This window comes from Globicephala melas, chromosome 2 (assembly GCF_963455315.2).
Source record: "Globicephala melas chromosome 2, mGloMel1.2, whole genome shotgun sequence".
NCBI classification, from domain to species: Eukaryota; Metazoa; Chordata; class Mammalia; order Artiodactyla; family Delphinidae; genus Globicephala; species Globicephala melas.
Genome location: NC_083315.2, coordinates 31,322,549 through 31,342,241, shown reverse-complemented (window position 1 = coordinate 31,342,241; position 19,693 = coordinate 31,322,549). Strand labels below are relative to the sequence as shown.

Below are 19,693 nucleotides of genomic sequence, written 5' to 3'. Positions count from 1 at the left end.
AAGCATGGTTTATAGGAGAATCTAAATTGCCTCAAGCGACTTCTGAAAGGAAGCAGGCTTTATTTTCATTCATTAATTAATTTGGTTTTTTAATTTAATTTTTTATTGAAGTGTAGTTGATTTACAATGTTGTGTTAGTTTTTGGTGTACAGCAAAGTGATTCACTTATACATACATGTACATATTCTTTTTCAGATCCTTTTCCATTATGGTTTATTACAGGATATTGAATATAGTTCCCTGTGCTATACATTAGGACCTTGTTGTTTATCTATTTTATATATAATAGTTTGTATCTTTTAATCCCAAACTCCTAATGTATACCTCCCCCACTTTCCCCGTTGGTAACGATAAGGTTGTTTTCTTTTTTAAAAAAATAGCATACAGATATTGCTACTTCTTTTTTTAAAAATTAATTAATTTTTGGCTGCATTGGGTCTTTCTCTAGTTGCTGGGAGTGGGGGCTACTCTTCGTTGTGGTGCATGGGCTTCTCATTGTGGTGGCTTCTCTTGTTGCGGAGCACGGACTCTAGGCCCATGGGCTCTGTGGGCTCCAGAGCGCACGGGCTTCAGTAGTTGCGGCGCACGGGCTTAGTTGCTCCGCGGCATGTGGGATCTTCCTGGACCAGGGCTCGAACCCGTGTCCCCTGCATTGGCAGGCGGATTCTTAACCACTGCGCCACCAGGGAATTCCCATAAGTTTGTTTTCTATGTCTGTGGGTCTGTTTCTGTTTCATAAATAAGTTCGTTTGTGCCATATTTTAGATTCCACAAAAAAGAAGATATGAAAATGCTGTCTGCTTGATTTTTTGTCTGTGAAGGGTTTTTTGGTTTTTTTTTTAACGTCTTTATTGGAGTATAATTGCTTTACAATGGTGTGTTAGTTTCTCCTTTATAACAAAGTGAATCAGTTATACATATACATATGTTCCCATATCCCTTCCTTCTTGCGTCTCCCTCCCTCCCACCTTCCCTATCCCACCCCTCTAGGTGGTCACATAGCACCGAGCTGATCTCCGTGTGCTATGCGGCTGCTTCCTACTAGCTATCTGTTTTACGTTTGGTAGTGTATATATGTCCATGCCACTCTCTCACTTTGTCCCAGCTTACCCTTCCCCCTCCCCGTGTCCTCAAGTCCATGTTCTAGTAGGTCTGTGTCTTTATTCCAGTCTTACCCCTAGGTTCTTCATGACTTTTTTTTTTTCTTAGATTCCATATATATGTGTTAGCATATGGTGTTTGTTTTTCTCTTTCTGACTTACTTCACTCTGTATGACAGACTCTAGGTCCATCCACCTCACTACAAATAACTCAATTTCATTTCTTTTTATGGCTGAGTAATATTCCATTGTATATATGTGCCACATCTTCTTTATCCATTCATCCGAAGGGGTTGACATTGCAGTGGAATATTTAAGCGGGGTTGGGGCTTGGGCCATTTCGCGGTAGGGTCTCCTTTTGGAGGCCCATCGTTCTTCTGAGGATGCCCCTGGCCGGCCCCTGGGATTTGATGTCCCCCAGATTTCAGGAGGGGGCTGTTGTCACCAGCTGCTTCTCTTCCTGGGTGGGCACTCACGGGGCCTATGCCACCTGTGCTCCCTGCACCCCTCAGCACAAACCCCTGCTGGAGTGACCCCACTGCCCCCAGAGAGGGGTCAGGGAACGCGTCCCGCCCTGACCCTGACCACCCTCTGTGGGTGCTGCTCCAGGGGAGGATGTGCGTCTCACCCTCTTCGTCCAGGCGCTCCTGGGCCTGAGTGTGGCTTCTGCCTGCTGCTCCTGCGTTCGTCCTCAGCAGCCGGCCCCGTCCTCCCCGGGCGTGTGTGTGCGCACGCACACACTCGCCACACACACACACACACACACACCCCATACACACACACACACACCATACACCCCATACACACACACACCACACACACACACCCCATACACACACACACCCCATGCGCGCGCACACACACACACACATACCATACACCCCCACACACAGACACCCCATACACACACTCGCCATACACACACCATACACCCCCCCACACAGACACCCCATACATACACACACACACACCATACACACACCCCATACACACACTCGCCATACACACACACCATACACACACACACACCATACACCCCCCCACACAGACACCCCATACATACACACACACACACACACACCATACACACACCCCATACACACATACACACCTCATACACACATCGTACACATACATCATATACATACATCACACTTACATGTATCACATACCACACCATGCACCACACACACACATATACCCATACCATACACATGCATCATGCACACACCACACACACATACACACATGTGAACCCCTCAGTGAGTGAAACTAAATTCTCAGTTTCCCCCAGATCAACACAGCACCGCCTCCCCTCCCCTGGTCCAGTGCAGCCCTGGGCCCAGGTCCTGGCCCCCATCACCTCCTTGTGTCTGGTCCCCGCCTGCCTGCGTGTTTCCGTTTCCCCAGCCGCCCTATGCTGTGCGTGTTCTGATCCCCTCTGCCAGGGGTGACCTTCCTTCCCGAGGAGCCTCGGGCCCCTGCACTCTCCACACACGCCCCCTCCCTCCTGACCGCCGTTCCCCACTGTGGGTTTCCTCAGTGCTGACACCTCCCAGCTAGAATGTGAAACCCTCAAAGGCACAGACTATGGGTTTCATCTTAATACTGCTGAATAAGAAACGCATTTTGGTAAAAGACCCAACCAGTACGCACGTATTTAATAGAGTCAAAGTGATGCCCCCTTGGCCTCCTCTCCCATCTGCATGCCGTCCACAGGGGAAGTGCTGGCAGGCATTGGTGGGAGCCCTTCCGGTCTGTTCTGTTTGCCTTTGCGTTCATACATGGACTTGCACATGTGTATACATGGTCTAGCTGGCTTGCCGTGTCTGTAACTGGGATCTACACACACACAGACACACACTCGCAGACATGCACACATGCACATACTTCAGCTAACTTGCCGTTTTCACTCAATACCAGGCTTGTAAGATTTCTCTCTGTCAGTACATATTGGCCTACCTCTTTAAAAAAAGTCTCAGAGTATTCCAGCCTGTGGGCTCTGCCCTAATTTATTTAACCATTGTCCTATTGATGGGCACTTAGGTTGCTTCCAGTTTTTAAAAAGATTGCTGCAGTGAAAATCCCTATACTCACATCATTTCATATACATGTGACTCCTGGAAATGCAGTTGCTGGGTAAAAGGATATGCGTGTTTAAATTTTTGATAGAGAAGGCGGAATTGCTTTTCTGAAAGGCGTCACTGGGACTCCTTCTAAAGAAATAAATTTTTTTTAAAAGGAGAAAACCAAAGAAGTTATTCACCACCAATAGCTAAATAAAGAGAGAGTGGTTCTCCCTCAGACCATGAACTGTGAAATGCCACAGCCAGGGAGAGGCAGAGGATCTAGGCAAAGGTTGACATAGTTCCTAAGGTTTTCTGTGCTGTCCCCCTCACCCCGCAAAGCAGTCCTGGGGAAAGATGAGATGAACAACCAAAAGCCTGAGAATCTACTAATGCCCCACAGTTTGGAGAGAGGAACACTGTGTGTGTGGTGGGGTTGGGGATGGATGCTCTCGGAGCCCAGTGACTCTCATTAAAGTCAGGAAAAACCTGTCCTCCAGGGGTGCTGCCCAAGGTCTGTTTGCACTGCATTCTGGGAGAATCCCTTAGTTCCATCTATCAGTTTACCCATCAGCTCCTCAATTATACCATTCTTACATTCAGCCTTCTGCATATCAACCACCATATTTTTTTGGGGGGGTGTGGTTTATCCCAGAAAGGCAAGGTTTATTCAACATTTGAAAATCAATCAACGCAATTTACCACGTTAGTAGAATAAAGGTGAAAAAAAACGGTCTTCACAATAAATGCAGATAAAGCATTGGTCAAATTCAGCACCAAGTTTTTTACTATTATGAATAAAGCTGCTGTAAACACACATGTACAGGTTTTATGTGACCGTAAGTTTTCGTCTCACTTAGGTACATATGAGAAATGGGATGGCTGGGTCTTATGATAAGTGTTTGTACAACTTTGTAGGAAGCTGCCAACATGTTTCCCAAAGTGGCTGCATCATTTTGCACCCTCATCAGCAAGGTATGAGTTATAGCTGTCGCATTTCCTCATCAGGATTTGGTTTTGTCAATGTTTTTTTTGTTTGTTTTTTGTTTTGTTTTGTTTTTTTAAGCCCTTCTAGTAGAGGAATGTTGTTACGATTCTTTTTTTTTTTAAAACATCTTTATTGGAGTATAATTGCTTTACAGTGTTATGTTAGTTTCTGCTGTATAACAAAGTGAATCAGCTATATGCATACGTATATCCTCATATCCCCTCCCTCTTGCGTCTCCCTCCCACCCTCCTTATCCCACCTCTCTAGGTGGTCCCAAAGCACAGAGCTGATCTCCCTGTGCTATGCGGCTGCTTCCCACTAGCCATCTGTTTTACATTTGGTAGTGTATATATGTCCATGCCACTCTCTCACTTCGTCCCAGCTTACCCTTCCCCCTCCCTGTGTCCTCAAGTCCATTCTGTGTGTCTGTGTCTTTATTCCTGTCCTACCCCTAGGTTCATTAGAACCATTTTTTTTTATAGATTCCATATATACATGTTAGCATACGGTATTTGTTTTTCTCTTTCTGACTTATTTCACTCTGTATGACAGACTCTAGGTCCATCCACCTCACTATAAATAACTCAATTTCGTTTCCTTTTATGGCTGAGTAATATTCCATTGTATATATGTGCCACATCTTCTTTATCCATTCATCTGTCGAACCACCATATTTTTTAAAATTTGGAAGCATAATTATTTCAGCAGTTTTAGGTTTACAGAAAAGTTGAGCAGAAAGTCCCCATGTGGCCTGTAACCCCCATACCCCCTAATTTCCCCTGTTATTAACATCTTGTGTTAGTATGGTACATTAGTTACCACTGATGAGCCAATATTGATACACAACCGTGGGGATTTATGAGCTGCTGCAAACCCTTTCTCAGGGCACACCATGTGAGTGGCTGGGCACAGGGAGGGAGGCACTGTGTCACCTGAGTCCTGCCGGACGTCACAGCAGATGGAGCCGAGGGCCTGAACCTGGCATGCACTGGGGTGGCCCCACTGGTGGCTGTTGAACGGAGGGTGGGTGGGCCATTGACCGAAGACGCCCTGATTCCCAGGCAGCCACCCCTACCCACTGTGGCTGGCCTGTGGAGCAGGAGCGTGGCTGAGAAGCTGGCTGCATTTTTAGCCTCAGGGACACGTTGCGCGTGGCAGCTTGCAGCCCGTGGCAGGTGCCGGGGTGGGTGGGTTCAAGGCGGTTTTGCAGCATGGGGAGCGTGCAGCTTCAGGGGCTGGCAGGCACTCAGTGTGATCTCAGCGCTCTCAGTGGCGTGCTCCATTGCTTCCCGTCCGCTGTAGCTGGTGCCTTTGACCCCAACCCGATGCTCCATCCTCGTCTCTCGGAGTCGCTTCCCCATCTTTGCTGCTTTTTGCATTTATCCTCCCCTTTCCTTAAGGCTGGAATTGAGGCCCATGTCCTCGGCTTGCTGGCTGCAGTGGCATGTGAAGTCTCTGGAAAGCTGTGCCTTTGGCAGGCCGGGAGCCTAGAGGGAGCAAGGAGATGTGGCTGGGAATGATTGTGAAAACTGCAGAGACAAGACAGGCTGAGAAGATTGTGGTTACAGCTGGAGTTCAGGGACGCCTCTCCCAGTTGGGTTTTGAAGGATGAATAGTAGTTTGTCAGTAAGATTCTAGAGGCGTGAAAAGGGAATGGCTGAAACGCTGGCCTGGAAGGTGTGAGACCCCGACAGCATTGGGTCTTGGGGGTGTGACGGGGGTGAGGCTGCAGGGATGGGCAGAACACAGACCCGGGAGCTCATGGTCCAGAGCTGATCACCGCGTGGTGCAGCGCCATGCTTCCAGACCGCATTAGAGTCCCTGGCTGTAGGTGGGGGCAGGCACGGTGTGATTTGGGCCGGGTGTCATCTGCGTGGAGGGTGGAGGGGGTCCGTGATTGGATTTAGGAGGCCCCCAGCTGGGTAGCCTGCTCTGTGGACAGGAAGCATGGCAGGAGCCCTCCACGTCAGAGCTCAAGGACTCTTGTAAGTTAATGCGGGTCTGTGCCCTCACTGGACAGGCAGGGAGACCAGGCTGCCGGTGCTGGAGTGGGGCCTGATCCCCACATCTCAGCGCCCCTGGCATCCTCCGAGATGAGGAAACGGAGCCCCAGGAGGTTCTGGAGCCTTCACAGGCTGTAAGGGCAGAGCTAGGTCTGAGCCAAGGTCTCTCTGTGGCCCAGCTGTACGCAGAGATGCAGGTGCCGCCCCTGCCAGGGTGGCTCCCCCACGTGTCAGGGAGCAGACGGTGGCCCTTGCACACGGGGTGGCTTGTGCTGCACACCCGCACATGCACACACTCACCCTTTCTTTGACGAGACTTTGTTTAGTGCATCTTGTAAAATTCCTACCCCCACTGCGCCGTGTGCAATGCACACAATTTTAAGATAACCCAGACATCACCAAGCTCTATCTTGTGTAGCATTTTGGTTTTTTTGGGAAAACAAGTTGGGGACAGAACCTTGAAGAATATGCTTCCTTTCCTGTCAGAGCAAAAGGAACCTGTAATCTTAAGGCCACGGGGTTTCCTGCATCTTCCTCCAAAAAGGTTAGAGAAATGCATCCCCAGGAGACCGGGGCCAGTGGCTGCTTCCTGAGTGCCCGCTGGCTTTTGGGAGTAGAGGGAGGGCTCCCCTGAAAACTTGGGGAGACTCATGATCACCTTGCCACTCTTTGATTTTCAAACTGTTGGGTGGCTCTGTGGACCCCGGGAGCTCTGATCACAGAGTCCTGAGCTGCTTTGACGTCAGGCACAGGGAGCTTTATGGAGCCTGTGGTCCGGCACTGCATCGGAGAACTTCCTTCTGCTTGTCCAGGAGCAGCCTGTGTGCTCAGCCCGCTGACGCCAGCCTGTGTCCTCTTTCATTTCAGTCTCTGGAGCATCCGAGCGTCGCTGCATCTCGTCTGCATCTCATCGGGGGAGCTGACAGCCGGGCCAGGACCGATCTGCGGATGGCCCAGGGTCCCCAGGCGCCTGCAGCTTCCCGGTGAGTAGGACCTGCGGGGTCACCACGCTGTCTGCCCTGCGTGCCTGGTCATCTGAGCATCTGCACTCACAGGCTGCCCGGGGGCTGGGGGACAACTGGGCCCGCCCCCCTCATCTTTCTCCAGCAGAAGCTCCAATGCAGCTACACTCACGTGTTTCACCGTTTTCTGTTTTGACAAATTGATGAGGAGAAAGACGAGTTTGGGGCGTCCCCAGAGGACAAGCCACGCAGAGCAGACGTGGTTTCCTGTCACCCTTCTTCTCTCCTTTCAGACCCACCTTGTCCCCTTCTGCCGCTGGGGATGCTCCAATCTGAGTGGCGCCGTTGCCCGCTTCCCGCTAGGGTGCTGTTAGGCCAGATTATGATATTAGGGGAATGCTGGCCTCATAGAATGTGTTAGGAAGTGTTCCTGCCTCTTCTAATTTCTGAAATAGATTATAGAGAATCGGTATCATTTCTTCCTTAAATGTTTGGTACAATTCAGCAGAGAAACCATCTGGGCCTGGTGATTTCTTTTGGGAAAGTTATTAATTATTGATTCAATTTTTAAGATACATATAGTTATTCTGTTTGTCTATTTCTCCTTGTGTGAGTGACTTTTGCTAGTACATGTCTTTTAAGGAGTTGGTCTGTTTTATCCAAATTATCAAATTTGGGGGCACGGAATTCTTTGTAGTACTCCTTTATTATTATCCTTTTAATGGGCTATTATTATCTTTTTCTGTGGGATCAGTGTTGATGACTCCTCTCTCTCTTTTGGTGTTGGTAGTTTGTGTCTTCTTTTTCTTGGCTAGCCTGGTCAGCAAAACAGATTTTGGGTTCATTGATTTTCTGTATTTCCTCTTCGTTTTCAATTTAATTGATTTATGCTCTCATTTTTATTATATTTCTTCTGCTTGTTTTAGGCTTCAGTTTCTCTTCATTTTATTTCCCAAGGTACACGCTTAGGTTATCGATTGGATATTTTTCTTCTTTTCTAATGTATACATTTAATGCTATATATTTCTAAGCACTGCTTTTGTTAAATACATTGTGGAAATTCTGACAAGTGGTATTTTTGTTTTCATTTAGTTAAAAAAACTTTTCTTTTGATAGTTCCTCGTTGACCCATGTGTTGTTTAGAATTATGTTGTTTAATTTCCAGATATTTGGGGATTTCACCCATTTTCCTTTATTGATTTTTAGTTTAATTCCATTCTGCTCTGAGAATGTACTTTGAGTGATTTCAACTTTTAAAAAACTTGTTCATGTGTGCTCTATGGCCCAAAATGTGTTCTGTCTTGGTGCTATGGTCTGAATGTTTGTGTCCCCCCCAAACCCCGCCCCAAATTCATATGTTGAAATCGTAACTCCCAAGGTGATGGTATTAGGAGGTGGGGCCTTTGGAGGGTGACTAGGTCATGAGGGTGGCATGCTCATGAATGGGATTAGTGCCATTATGAAAGGGACCCTGCAGAGCTCCTCACCCCTTCTGCCATGTGAGGACACAACAGGAAGTCTGAGATCCAGAAAGGGGCCCTCATCTGACCAGGCTGGCCCCTGATCTCGGACTTCCAGCCTCCCGAACTGTGAGAAATAAATTTTTGTTGTTTGTATCGCACTGTAGTATTAATATTTCGTTATAGCAACCCATACGGACTAAGGCACTTGGTAACTGTTCCATGCAAGCTTGAGAAGAATGTGTATTTTGCCACTGTTGGATGGAATATTGCATGCATGTCAGTGAGACCCAGGTGATGGATAGTGCTGTCCAGGTGAACCATCCTTGCTGATTTTCTGCCGGCTTGTTCTATCAGTTACTGACAGGGGATGTTAACGTTGTCAATTGTAATAGTGGATTTGTCCTTCTCTCTTTGCAGTTCTATCAGTTTTGCCTCATATATTTTGATGCTCTGTTAGGTACATAGCCATTTATTATTGCGATCTCCTGTTGGAGAATTGAATTACGTATCATGCGGTAATGCCCCCTCTTTATCCCTGACAGTTTTCCTTATTCTAAAGTGTGCTTTGTCTGAAATGAGTATTGGTACCCCAGTTTTCTTTTTTTCTTTTTTTTTTTTTTTTTTTGCGGTAGGCGGGCCTCTGACTGCTGTGGCCTTTCCCATTGCGGAGCACAGGCTCCGGACGTGCAGGCTCAGTGGCCATGGCTCTCGGGCCCAGCCACTCCGCGGCATGTGGGATCTTCCCGGACCGGGGCACGAACCCGCGTCTTCTGCATCGGCAGGCGGACTCTCAACCACTACGCCACCGGGGAAGCCCCTTTTTTTTTTTAATTTTGAAATGAGATTATTGTTTGTTTATTTTTTATTGGAGTATAATTGCTTTACAGTGTTAGGTTAGTTTCTGCTGTACAATGAAGTGAATCAGCTATATGCATACATATATCCCCTCCCTCTTGGACCTCCTTCCCCCTCATCCCACCCATCTAGGTCATCACAGAGCACCGAGCTGAGCTCCCTGTGCTTCAGGTTCCCACTAGCTACCTATTTTATACATGGTAGTGTATTTATGTCAAACCTAATCTCCCAGTTCATCCCACCCTCCCCTTCCCCGACTGTGTCCACATGTCCATTCTCTACGTCTGCGTCTCTATTCCTGCCCTGCAAATAGGTTCATCTGTTGGTACTACAGTTTCCTTTTGGAATTAGCACGGTATGTCCTTCTCCATACCTTTACTTTCAACCTAAAAGTGTCTTTATATTTTAAATGGGTTTCTTGTAGACAGCATGTGGTTGGGTCTTGTGTTTTTATCCACTCTGACAAACTCTGTCTTTTAATTGGTGCATTTAGACCATTTACATTTTAAATGATTATTGATGTATTTAGATTGATGTCAAACTTTTCTTTTTTTCAATTAATTTTTATCGGAGTATAGTTGATTTACAATGTTGTGTTAGTTTCTGCTCTACAGCAAAGTGAATCAGTTATACATATACATATATCCACTCTTTTTTAGATTCTATTCCCATGTAGGTCATTACAGAGTATTGAGTAGAGTTCCCTGTGCTATACAGTAGCTTCTTATTAGTTGTATATAGTAGTGTGTCAATTCCAATCTCCCAATTTATCCCTCCCCCCACTTCCCCCTTGGTAACCATAAGTTTGTTTTCTGCAACTGTGACTCTATTTCTGTTTTGTAAATAAGTTCATTTGTACCATTTTTTAGATTCCACATATAAGTGGCTAGCACACTTTTCATTCACTGTCTTCTGTTCTTGCCACTTCCTTTTCTCACTTCTCTGGTTTTCATTGACCATTTTATAGGAATCAATTATATTTCTCTTAGCTAATCATTTTTAATTCTTTGAAAATTTTTTATTGTTTGACTCAGAGTTTACAATATACATTTTTAAGTAATCTAAAATCCATCTTCAAATAACACAATACTTCTTCAGATTTAGTGCAAGTCCCTTAAAACAGACTATTCCCAGTTCCTCCTTCCCGTCCGTTGGGACACTGCTGTCATTCATTTCCCTTACCCATAAGCTAGAATCATCACAATACATTGTTACTATTAGAGTTTTAAATAAACAGTCATCTTTTAAATCAAATAAGAGTAAGAAAAGTATAAGATTTTATTTTACCTTCATTTATTCCTCCTCACACACTCTTTCTTCATATAGATTCAGGTTTCCAAAGTATATAGTTTTCCTTCCATTTGAAGAAGAATCTTTTAATATTTCTTTCAGGGTATGTCTGCTGGTGACAGATTCCTTCAGTATTTGTCTGTCTGAGAAAGTATTTATTTCTCCTTCACTTTTGATAGCTAGTTTTGCTGGATATAGAAGTACAGGTTAGTGGAGTTTTTTTTTCTTTTTCTTTTAAAGCTTTGAAGATTTTCACCTATTCCCTTCTTGATTGTGTAGTTTCTCACAAGAAGTCTGATGTAATTCTTATCTTTGTTCCTTTATAGATAAAATGTTTCCCCACCTGCCTCTAGCTTATTTCTTGATTTTTCTCTTTGTCTTCAGTTTGCTACAGTTTGAGTATGATATGCCCAGGTGTAGTTTTTGTTGTTGTTTTTTGTTATTGCAGTATAGGATTTACAGCGTTGTGTTAATTTCTACTGTACAGCAAGGTGATTAAGCTAAACATATGTATACATTCTTTTTTATATTATTTTCCATTATGGTTTATCACAGGATATTGAGTATAGTTCCTCGTGCTATACAGTAGGACCTTGTTGTTTATCCATCCTATATATAATAGTTTGCATCTGCTAATCCCATGTTGTTGTTTTTTAAAGTATTTATTCTGCTTGGTGTTCCTTGAGATTCCTGGATCTGTGGTTTGATGGTGTCTGTTGTTAATTTTAGAATAAATGTTGGCCATTATTAGCTCAAATATGTTTTCTTCCTCATTATCTCTTTTGTTTCCTTTGGGTCTTCAGTTATACGTATGCTGTATCTTTCAATATTGTCCCGTGGTCCTTGGATGCTCTGTTCTATCTCTGCTTTCACCCCCACACTGGCCTTATTTTTTATTTTGCATTTCAGTTTGGGAAGTTTCTATTGGCCTATCTTCCAGCTCCCTGATTTTCCCCTCAGCCGTGTTGAGTCTACTGATGAGCCCATCAAAGGCATTCTTCCTTTCTATTACCAGTTTTTAAAAAATTTCTAGCATCTCTTTTGGATTCTTTCTTAGACTTTCCATCGCTCTGTTCATATTACCCTTCTGTTCTTGTATGCTGTCTACTTTTCCCATTAGAGCCCTTAGCATATGAATCATAGTTCCTTTAAATTCCCAGTCTGAGAATTCCAAAGTCTGTGTCATATCTGAGTCCAGTTAGGATGCTTGCTTTATTATCTCTTTAGAATATGGGTGTTAAAAAAATTGTTTATTTTTTTGCCTTTGATATGCTTTCTAATTTGTTGTTGAAAGTCAGATATGTTGTATTGTGAAATAGGAACCGAGGTAACATGCCTTCTTGTGGGAATCTGTGTAAATCCCATTAGGAGCTGGGCTGTGTGTCGTGTCTGCTGAAGCTGTAGGTTCCAGAGGCTTCAGACTCCTCCAGTGGCCTTGGTTTGGCCTCCCCTCTGGACACTGGGCTTCCCTCAGTCCTGCTCCTCAGAGAGGGTCTGGTCTTGGAGCTCCTTCAGCTGGAATCCACTGTTATCAGACAGGAGCCCTGTTGGTGTGGTGGGAAGGTGTGGGGGAGGGCATGTGTTACCTGAAAACTGGGTTCGCCTCTTGGTGGGTGTTGAGCCCAGAGACACAACTAAGCGGAGATCCGGAGAAAGAAGGATTTATTAGTTGCAGCAAGTAAGGAGAACACCAGGGATCTTTCCCAAAGCAGCGTCTCCCCAGCAGCAAAATTGGGGAAGTTTTAAGCTTAAGGGTACATGCATATTCATGCGGGGGCTTGAGAAGAGCAGAATTCAGCATAGAACTTCAATCAACAGAGTACAAGCTTTAGTTGATTGAAGTCATGACGGCCAACATCATCATTCCATCCTCCACCTGGGTGGGGGCCTTAGTTTCTGCAGAACTCAAAGGCGTGTTATTATGTGTATCCCCTGAGGACCCAGGACCCTGCCCCAAGGCTGCACTATTGTTTCTTGACGGTTCCTCCCTTGTCCCTGGATCCCCTCCCTTCCCTGATTAGCAACTGTTTGAACCTGCCCATTGGAACTCAGGGAAGGTCATGGGGGCTGAATGAAGCCTATTTTCTGTAATCAAGAAATGGGGGACACAGAAAGGCTTTTGTGCCCAGGAGCCCCACAGGGTCCTGTTCCCTTTCAGCAGGTTCTGAATGAATAAACTAAAAGTGGTAAATAAAGAGGCCAAGCCACTTGGTCACGGTGACGGCTAGTTTGTAGGATTTCTCTTGTGCGTTGTGGTTTTGGGGAATTTGAAGCCCAGATGAGGGAGCCTGTATCCGGGAGCCTCCGGAAGTCCTCAGTGAATGGAGGAAGTGGCCCACAGCTGCCACGCGAAATGCAAGATGATGATGGTGCTGGTGGTGGTGCTGGGGCTGTGGCCACACCAGGCAGCTGGGTGGGCCCAGCCACACAGAGGCAGGTGGGCTCTCCTGCTGTCACTTCTAAATTACTAGCTGTTTTGCCCTCTTACTGTGGATGAACCTTCCATCCCACCCCTTTCCCTATGCCTGCAGTACTTTGTTTTGGGGATCACAATAGCGGGCCTTCCGCGCGTCAAGAAAAACAGAATCGCCCCCGTCCTCCATGTCTTGTCAGCGATCCCTCCGCCAGCATCGAGTCTCATGAACAGATTTTTAAACTGTTGCCATCTGTTCTGCTCTTAATTGCAAGTGTAAAAAATATTATTTTCCCAATTGCATCAGGGGAAGGGGAAAAATATGTATTCCTAAAGACCAGAGTTCTTGAATGAGGCAGCCTGGCTCTGCTGCCCACTCGCTAAAGATGATGTTGCTTCTTTGCTCAAATGGAAGCATTTTATAGCGGTGGTTTACTTACAGGGTAGTATTGGCCCACTTACATCTATAGAACAAGAAGTCAGGAGAAGGGAGAAAGTGGCCGATTTACCATGGAGGCGCAAAGATCCTGTCCCCCCACCTCTCAGAGGGCCCAGCCCCCTGCTCTACCAGCAGTGTGCTGTCAGGGGTATGTCCTTGTGACCCCTCCTGCTGCTGGGGGTGTTTCCAGATGCAGGCCAAGTGTCAGGGCTGTTTTCACCCTCAGAAGCTGGTGAATTCGGTCTGGGCTAGTGCTGGGCTAGTAGTGCTAACGCCAACCTAGGGGCCGGTGTCAGAGCCGTGCATCCTACCCAGAGGACGGACATGGCAGCATTTTCTGTGGTTCTGAACTGGGTTTGGGGTGACAGAGAACAGAGTGCACGTGTGCACGGCACTTGTGTGCGGAGTCTTGTGGCCGGAGGACACCAGGTCCAGCCTATTGGAGGAGGGCATGTCCTGGCTCGGACCCCCTGTGGAGCTGACGCTGGTGTCCCCCAGAGACTTCAGAGCTGGAGGCCGCTGTCCCCACTACATCCAGTCACCTGGACTGCCAAGAAACGAGTGAGGCATAGCTTTAACTTTGCCCCCACTGTCCCTCCGAACCTGCTCCAGGGGCTACTTCTTTCCTGGCCCAAATGACCCTTCAGGGAGGCCCTGGAACTTTCTGTTGTTCTAAGTCAATAACATGTTCTCTGGTGACTTTCAATCCCAGGAAGAGTCTCATTTCAGGAATACAGGTGAGCCATCGTGGACCCTCTGGAGCTTCTCCTGTCTGGCTGGAGCCTCACCCATCTTGGGAGTGGGCAGTGGAGGGAGGGCTGTGTGTGTGCTCTTTTCCTGTTGCTGTAGGAAGGGGGACCCATTCCAGGGCCCGAGAGTGGGGTCTTGTCAAACACTCAGAAGTGAATTGTTGGGACTTCCCTGGTGGCACAGTGGTTAAGAATCCGCCTGCCAATGCAGGGGACACAGGTTCAAGCCCTGGTCTGGGAAGATCCCACATGCCGTGGAGCAACTGAGCCCGTGCACCACAGCTACTGAAGCCCACGTGCCTAGAGCCCGTGCTCCACAGCAAGAGGAGCCGCTGCAGTGAGAAGCCCGCTCACCGCAACAAAAAGCAGACGCCACTGGCCACAGCTAGAGAAAGCCCGGGCACAGGAACGAAGACCTAACGCAGCCATAAATAAATAAGTTAATGAATTGTCTGAAGAGACACATGTGCTGACAAAGCAAGAGACTTATTGGGAAGGGGCGCCCGGGCGGAGAGCAGTAGGGTAAGGGAACCCAGGAGGACTGCTCTCCACGTGGCTTGAAATCTCAGGTTTTATGGTGACGCGGTTAGTTTCTGGGTTGTCTCTGGCCAGTCATCTTGCCTGGCCCATATTTGGTGACTCAGGGTCCTTCCCGGTGGTGGGTGCATCTCTCAGCCAAGATGGATTCCAGTGCAAAGGACTCTGGGAGGTTGTCAGGGCATATTATGGGCTGGCATCTCTTCGCTCCTTTCAGCCCCTCCTGAATTCCCCTGGTTAGTTTTCGGTGGCAGCACCATGTTCCTTATTGGGACGTCGTGCTGTGAGACAGCTCAGGCAAGCGCTCATCCTGGCCAAGGCGGGTGGTTTTGGTCAGTGGTTCCCTAACACCATCTCTTGCCTCTGGTGGCCAGGGTTGGGCCATGAGGGTCAGAGCATCTGGGTAAAGGGTGGTCTTACCCCTCAAGGGGCTGGGTGGCACTCTCAGGGGCCAGCAGATGTTACTTCTGCATTGTCCTCTCCAGGGGCACTTCTGTCAGAATGTCCTTCTTCTTCTTATTATTATTTTTTTGGCGGTACGTGGGCCTCTCACTGTTGTGGCCTCTCCCGTTGCGGAGCACAGGCTCCAGACGCGCAGGCTCAGCGGCCATGGCTCACGGGCCCAGCCGCTCCGCGGCATGTGGGATCTTCCCGGACCGGGGCACGAACCCGTGTCCCCTGCATCGGCAGGCGGACTCTCAACCACTGCGCCACCAGGGAAGCCCTGTCCTTCCTTTTTAAGACTGAATAATAGTCCCTTGTATGTATAGACCACATCTTCTTTATTTATTCATCTGTTGATGGACACTTGGGTTGTTTCCACCTTCTGGCTATTGTGAATTGTGCTGCTATAAACGTGGGAATGCAGATGTCTCGTTGAGTCCCCGCTTTCAGTTCTTTTAGGTGTATACTCACAAGTGGAATTTCTGGATCAGATGGTAGTTCTGTGTTTATTTTTTTGAGGAACCTCCATACTGTTCTCCATAGTGGCCGCACCATTTTACATTCCCACCGACAGTGCAGAAATGTTCCAATTTCTCCATATCCTCAACAACACGTGTTATTTTCTGAGGGTCATTATTATTTTTTTTTTTTGCTTTGTTTCTTTGTGGCAGCCATGCTAATGGGTGAATGGGTATAAGATGGTAGGTACTTGCTTTGTATGGCGGCATCCACTGGCTTCACGAGATGTCTTGGAGCGGATGCAGTGTGATCTAATGCTGAAGCCATGAGTCAGCTCAAGGCAGTGGTGCATCAGTGTGGGCAGAGGCTGAGCTCTGCTGCACCTCCCTAGGAAATCTGGGCTCTCTTGTGATGCCCTGCAGGTGCAGCCAGGGTCCTGGGGTGCTGCGGGGTGCAGTTTGGAAACCACTGTCCTCGAAAATGAGCTTCAAACAAGTGAAGGATGGGAGAGAGTGACATAAAGAGTGGGGGAGGGACTTCCTTGGTGGTCCAGTGGGTAAGACTCCGTGCTCCCAATGCAGGGGGATCCCTGGTCTGGGAACTAGATCCCACGTGCATGCCGCAACTAAGAGTCCACGTGCCCCAACTAAGACTTGGAGCAGCCAAAGTAAATAAATAAATATTTAAAAAAAAGAGTGGGGGAAACGTAAAACACGTAGTTATGTGTGGAATTAAGATGAACTGAGGGGACTAAGTGTGGTGTAAATGGCTCCGTGCTCCATCTCTGTATTTACAGCCCTAAAAAGTGAGGAGAGACTTCGACAGAATGTAGGTAAACATTTTGGGTGGTTTTCTGGAATCGTTTTAGTGGTACTGTTAGCACTGCTATTCTGAGCAGGTTTTGTGTGTCATGTGAGATGAAGCAAATGCATAATCATGTGATCTTCCAGTTTGAGGACTCTGAGGACCAGTTTTCAGTGGGGAGGAGAAAGGAGATACAGAGGAAAAATAGTGAGGAAAAGGAAACCCTTGTAATCCTGAACTTGAATGAACTTGAATGACAAGGTCAATGTGAACTCTTGAACCCACTGTGTTCCCCAGAGAGGCCTGGAAATGGTGGCCTCACCAACAGCAAGAAGATAGCCAGGCCCCTGATGGTGGTCTTGAAATACGGTTTTCTACTAAAAGAAACTAGGACTCCTTGGACAAACAGCAGATTCTGTGTCGAGAATAGGAACTGTACAAGTTGTACCTGGAACATTTTGTCAGAGCAGAGAGGAGAGGAACCATCAGACCCACTAGAATGGTATTAAAAGGGCCTGGGACTTGAAGAGGCCAAAGATGGGACAATTTGAACATCAGTAAGAGGAAAAACTGCAATGTATTGAAATGCATCTAATATGCTTAAATCCATGAGTTCTTTCTTTTTTTTTTTTAAATTGAAGTATAGTTGATTTACAATGTTGTGTTAGTTTCAGGTGTACAGCAAAGTGATTCAGTTATATATATATATATATATATATATACACACACACATACACACACACATAAGAATATATATATTCTTTTTCAGATTCTTTTCCATTATGGTTTATTACAATATATTGAATATAGTTTCCTGTGTTATACAATAGGTCCTTGTTGTTTATCTATTTTATAAATAGTAGTGTGTATCTGCTAATCCCAAAGTCCTAATTTATCCCTCTACCCTGCTTTTCCCCTTTGGTAGCCATAAATTTGTTTTCTATGTCTGAGTCTGTTTCTGTTTTGTAAGTAAGTTCATTTGTATCATTTTTTTAGATTCCACATATAAGTGATATCATATGGTATTTGTCTTTCTCTTTCTGACTTACTTCACTTAGTATGATAATCTCTAGGTCCATCCATGTTGCTGCAAATGGCATTATTTCATTCTTTTTTATGGCTGAGTAATATTCCACTGTATATATGTACCACATCTTCTTTATCCATTCATCTGTGGAGGGACATTTAGGTGGTTTCTGTGTCTTGGCTATTGTAAATAGTGTTGCTAGGAACATTGGGGTGCATGGATCTTTTCTAATTAGAGTTTTCTCCAGTAAATCCATGAGTTCTGAATGATACCAAGGAAGACAAAATGAAACAAAAAAGCCTAATTGGTCACCTCATCTTGTTTCCCTATGCACGTGGCACCAGTGGGCAGCCTAGTGGCAGGTGATGGGGTTTCTGTGTATAGAAGGGGTCCAGCACGTGGATGCATGAATGGACACCCTGGGTTGTGCTGATGCCAGCTGACATTGCAGAGAGGGAGGCATCCGGACCTCACGGCCTCTGGAGGAGGAAGGACGCCATGTTGCCCTGGAAGTTGTTTGCCTCCAAATTCTAATCTGAAACACATTCAGCCTCCAGATCTCACCACCAATTTGCTGGTACACAGAGGACAGGGGACAGTATTCTGCTAGGCTGTGGGGACAGTCATCAAAATCCCAGCCAAGGGAAGTGCTCTCCGACAAATGATTCAGTGTCTTCAGTGGATTGAAGGAGATGTGTAGGGCTGGGCACTCGGTGGGAAATGGTTAAGGAAAGGTGAGATGGTGATACCCCCAGAATTGGGGGTGGTCATGGGGCACATGGCAGGGGCTTTGTCTCAGAGCGGCACGGGGGATGCCTCTGGGGCGGCCGGCACGGTCTGTCTCCTTATCTGGTTGAGGTTCCAGGGTATTTAATAGTCATTTATTAGGCTAAATATTTGCCTTATGCTGTTGCTGTTGTTTTGTATGTGGGTTGTTTTTTTAATTGAAATACAGTTAATCTACAATGTTGTGTAAGTTTCAGGTGTACAGCACAGCGATTCAGTTATGTATGTGTGTTTTGTTTTTTAAAAAAATTAATTTATTTTTGGCTTGTTGGGTCTTCGTTGCTGTGTGGGCTTTTCTCTGGTTGTGGCGAGCGGGGACTACTCTCTGTTGCTGTGCACAGGCTTCTCACTGCGGTGGCTTCTCTTGTTGCGGAACACGGGCTCTAGGTGCACGGGCTTTAGTAGTTGTGGCTCACGGGCTTAGACGCTCCACAGCCTGTGGGATCTTCCCGGACCAGGGCTCAAACTTGTGTCCCCTGCTTTGGCAGGTGGATTCCTAACGTCTGCGCCACCAGGGAAGCCCTGTATGTGGGTTATTTTGACAATAAAAACATTAAAAGAAGACATTTAGGAAACCGGATCACGAGGGTGAACGTCCAGCCTGGTCCTGGGAGTGTGACGTATCCAGTCACTCTAACCTTCTCCCCTTCCTGCAACACACGGCTGACTGCGTCATTTCTCATATTTTCTACCTTAGACCTTTTATTGTAAACTTACCCATAAATATACTTGTGTCTTTGGTTCTGAGATTTCCAAAGGGTGTATGGAGTTGTGTTTTCATTTTTTCTGTGATTCTTATTCCATTTTCTTTCCTGTAAGGAGCTGTGTTAGGTCAGGTCCTCTGAGAAGCAGACTAAGGATTAGATATGTGTGGATTTTGTTGGGGGAGCAGCCTGCAAGGAATCTGGGGAAGGGGTGTCAGACAGGAGGCGGGGGGGAGGAGAGGAGGCTTCAGGTGCAGCCCAAGGAAGGCAGAGCTGCCTGGAGGCACCTGTGCAGGATCCATGTCTCCCAGGGAGGGTGGGGTCTGCGTCAGGGCCTCAGCTGCACTCAGCCCGTGGGACCTGCTGTGGAGTCTCAGCCTCGTGGAGTGAGTCCCCCAACATTGATTTGGGTGGATAGCCTTTTGCTTGCAGTCAGGTTTTTCAGGAAACGCCCGTGAGTGGTGGGCGGTATGGGTGGCAGTGTTGGGATCCTGGCCAACACGGCTGGCTAGGTGGCCCCGGGGCACGTCAGGTGGCCGCGCTGGGCCTCGGTTGGCTCACCTGTAGCGCAGGAATGCTGATGGACTGGTCCAGAGCACAGGGA

The 19,693-nt window shown here is 46.9% G+C and overlaps 1 protein-coding gene across 5 annotated transcripts in view; it reads left to right on the top strand.

Moving 5' to 3' along the window:
* The window catches only part of APBA2 (amyloid beta precursor protein binding family A member 2), a 198,437-nt gene that overhangs the window by 29,268 nt on the left and 149,476 nt on the right, over positions 1 to 19,693 (top strand). For all 5 annotated transcript variants that reach the window (XM_060293723.1, XM_060293726.1, XM_060293727.1 and 2 more), the window contains exon 2: positions 7,025 to 7,140. The gene's annotated coding sequence lies outside the window, so the exon portion shown is untranslated. The remainder of the gene's footprint in view (positions 1 to 7,024; positions 7,141 to 19,693) is intronic.